Source organism: Oncorhynchus masou, unplaced genomic scaffold, assembly GCF_036934945.1.
Source record: "Oncorhynchus masou masou isolate Uvic2021 unplaced genomic scaffold, UVic_Omas_1.1 unplaced_scaffold_5035, whole genome shotgun sequence".
NCBI classification, from domain to species: Eukaryota; Metazoa; Chordata; class Actinopteri; order Salmoniformes; family Salmonidae; genus Oncorhynchus; species Oncorhynchus masou.
The window spans coordinates 6,945-10,000 of record NW_027011435.1 but is presented as its reverse complement, the minus strand read 5'-3'; the positions used below and the strand labels follow the sequence as shown (position 1 = coordinate 10,000).

Sequence of the window (3,056 nt, the reverse complement as noted above, 5' to 3'; positions counted from 1 at the left end):
TAGCATGGACAACCCACTGTCTCCACATCTCCTCCATGTTTAAAGACTACAGCTCTACCCTCTCTCCTAGCCTGGACAACCCTCTGTCTCCACATCTCCTCCATGTTTAAAGACTACAGCTCTACCCTCTCTCATAGCCTGGACAACCCCCTGTCTCCACATCTCCTCCATGTTTAAAGACTACAGCTCTACCCTCTCTCCTAGCCTGGACAACCCTCTGTCTCCACATCTCCTCCATGTTTAGACTACAGCTCTACCCTCTCTCCTAGCCTGGACAACCCTCTGTCTCCACATCTCCTCCATGTTTAAAGACTACAGCTCTACCCTCTCTCCTAGCCTGGACAACCCCTGTCTCCACATCTCCTCCATGTTTAGACTACAGCTCTATCTCCTAGCCTGGACAACCCCTGTCTCCACATCTCCTCCATGTTTAGACTACAGCTCTACCCTCTCTCCTAGCCTGGACAACCCCCTATCTCCACATCTCCTCCATGTTTAGACTACAGCTCTACCCTCTCTCCTAGCCTGGACAACCCCCTATCTCCACATCTCCTCCATGTTTAGACTACAGCTCTACCCTCTCTCCTAGCCTGGACAACCCCCTGTCTCCACGTCTCCTCCATGTTTAAAGACTACAGCTCTACCCTCTCTCCTAGCCTGGACAACCCCCCTGTCTCCACATCTCCTCCATGTTTAGACTACAGCTCTACCCTCTCTCCTAGCCTGGACAACCCCCTGTCTCCACATCTCCTCCATGTTTAAAGACTACAGCTCTACCCTCTCTCCTAGCCTGGACAACCCCCTGTCTCCACATCTCCTCCATGTTTAGACTACAGCTCTACCCTCTCTCCTAGCCTGGACAACCCCCTGTCTCCACATCTCCTCCATGTTTAGACTACAGCTCTTCTATGAGAGATAAGGAGATATAGTGATTATGAGGCAGAAAGGGAGACGGGAGAAAAAAAGAGGGAGAGAAATAGGGAAAGAGTGAGAGAGAGAGGGGGGGATAGTGGGAGAGAAAGAGACCGAGAGAGGTGTGGGAAAGAGTGAGAGAGAGGGGGGGTAGTGGGAGAGAAAGAGACCGAGAGAGGTGTGGGAAAAAGAGTGAGAGAGAGGGGGGGGGGTAGTGGGAGAGAAAGATACCGAGAGAGGTGTGGGAAAGAGTGAGAGAGAGGGGGGTAGTGGGAGAGAAAGAGACCGAGAGAGGTGTGGGAAAGAGTGAGAGAGAGGGGGGTAGTGGGGAGAGAAAGAGACCGAGAGGTGTGGGCAAGAGTGAGAGAGAGGGGGGGGGTAGTGGGTAGTGGGAGAGAAAGAGACCGAGAGAGGTGTGGGAAAGAGTGAGAGAGAGGGGGGGTAGTGGGAGAGAAAGAGACCGAGAGAGGTGTGGGAAAGAGTGAGAGAGAGGGGGTAGTGGGAGAGAAAGAGACCGAGAGAGGTGTGGGAAAGAGTGAGAGAGAGGGGGGTAGTGGGAGAGAAAGAGACCGAGAGAGGTGTGGGAGAGAGGGAGAGAGAGGGGGATAGTGGGAGAGAAAGAGACCGAGAGAGGTGTGGGAAGAGTGAGAGAGAGAGGGGGGGGGGTAGTGGGAGAGAAAGAGACCGAGAGAGGTGTGGGAGAGAGGGAGAGAGGGGGGGTAGTGGGAGAGAAAGAGACCGAGAGAGGTGTGGGAGAGAGGGAGAGAGAGGGGGGGGGGTAGTGGGAGAGAAAGAGACCGAGAGAGGTGTGGGAAAGAGTGAGAGAGAGGGGGGGTAGTGGGAGAGAAAGAGACCGAGAGAGGTGTGGGAAAGAGGGAGAGAGAGGGGGTAGTGGGAGAGAAAGAGACCGAGAGAGGTGTGGGAAAGAGTGAGAGAGAGGGGGGGGTAGTGGGAGAGAAAGAGACCGAGAGAGGTGTGGGAAAGAGTGAGAGAGAGGGGGGGTAGTGGGAGAGAAAGAGACCGAGAGAGGTGTGGGAGAGAGGGAGAGAGAGGGGGGGTAGTGGGAGAGAAAGAGACCGAGAGAGGTGTGGGAAAGAGTGAGAGAGGGGGGGGGGGTAGTGGGAGAGAAAGAGACCGAGAGAGGTGTGGGAAAGAGTGAGAGAGAGGGGGGGTAGTGGGAGAAAGAGACCGAGAGAGGTGTGGGAAAGAGTGAGAGAGAGGGGGGTAGTGGGAGAGAAAGAGACCGAGAGAGGTGTGGGAAAGAGTGAGAGAGAGGGGGGTAGTGGGAGAGAAAGAGACCGAGAGAGGTGTGGGAGAGAGGGAGAGAGAGGGGGTAGTGGGAGAGAAAGAGACCGAGAGAGGTGTGGGAGAGGGGAGAGAGAGGGGGATAGTGGGAGAGAAAGAGACCGAGAGAGGTGTGGGAAAGAGTGAGAGAGAGAGGGGGGGGGGTAGTGGGAGAGAAAGAGACCGAGAGAGGTGTGGGAGAGAGGGAGAGAGGGGGGGTAGTGGGAGAGAAAGAGACCGAGAGAGGTGTGGGAGAGAGGGAGAGAGAGGGGGGTAGTGGGAGAGAAAGAGACCGAGAGAGGGGGGTAGTGGGAGAGAAAGAGACCGAGAGAGGTGTGGGAAAGAGTGAGAGAGAGGGGGGTAGTGGGAGAGAAAGAGACCGAGAGAGGTGTGGGAAAGAGTGAGAGAGAGAGGGGGGGGGGTAGTGGGAGAGAAAGAGACCGAGAGAGGTGTGGGAGAGAGGGAGAGAGAGGGGGGTAGTGGGAGAGAAAGAGACCGAGAGAGGTGTGGGAAAGAGTGAGAGAGAGGGGGGGGTAGTGGGAGAGAAAGAGACCGAGAGAGGTGTGGGAAAGAGTGAGAGAGAGGGGGGTAGTGGGAGAGAAAGAGACCGAGAGAGGTGTGGGAAAGAGGGAGAGAGAGGGGGATAGTGGGAGAGAAAGAGACCGAGAGAGGTGTGGGAAAGAGTGAGAGAGAGGGGGGTAGTGGGAGAGAAAGAGACCGAGAGAGGTGTGGGAAAGAGTGAGAGAGAGGGGGGGGTAGTGGGAGAGAAAGAGACCGAGAGAGGTGTGGGAGAGAGGGAGAGAGAGGGGGGTAGTGGGAGAGAAAGAGACCGAGAGAGGTGTGGGAGAGAGGGAGAGAGA

General features: G+C 55.9%; 1 pseudogene; it reads left to right on the top strand.

Moving 5' to 3' along the window:
* LOC135535706 (phospholipid phosphatase 3-like) overlaps positions 1 to 295 on the top strand; it is an 11,424-nt pseudogene extending 11,129 nt beyond the window's left edge.
* The last annotated feature ends 2,761 nt before the right edge of the window (positions 296 to 3,056 follow it).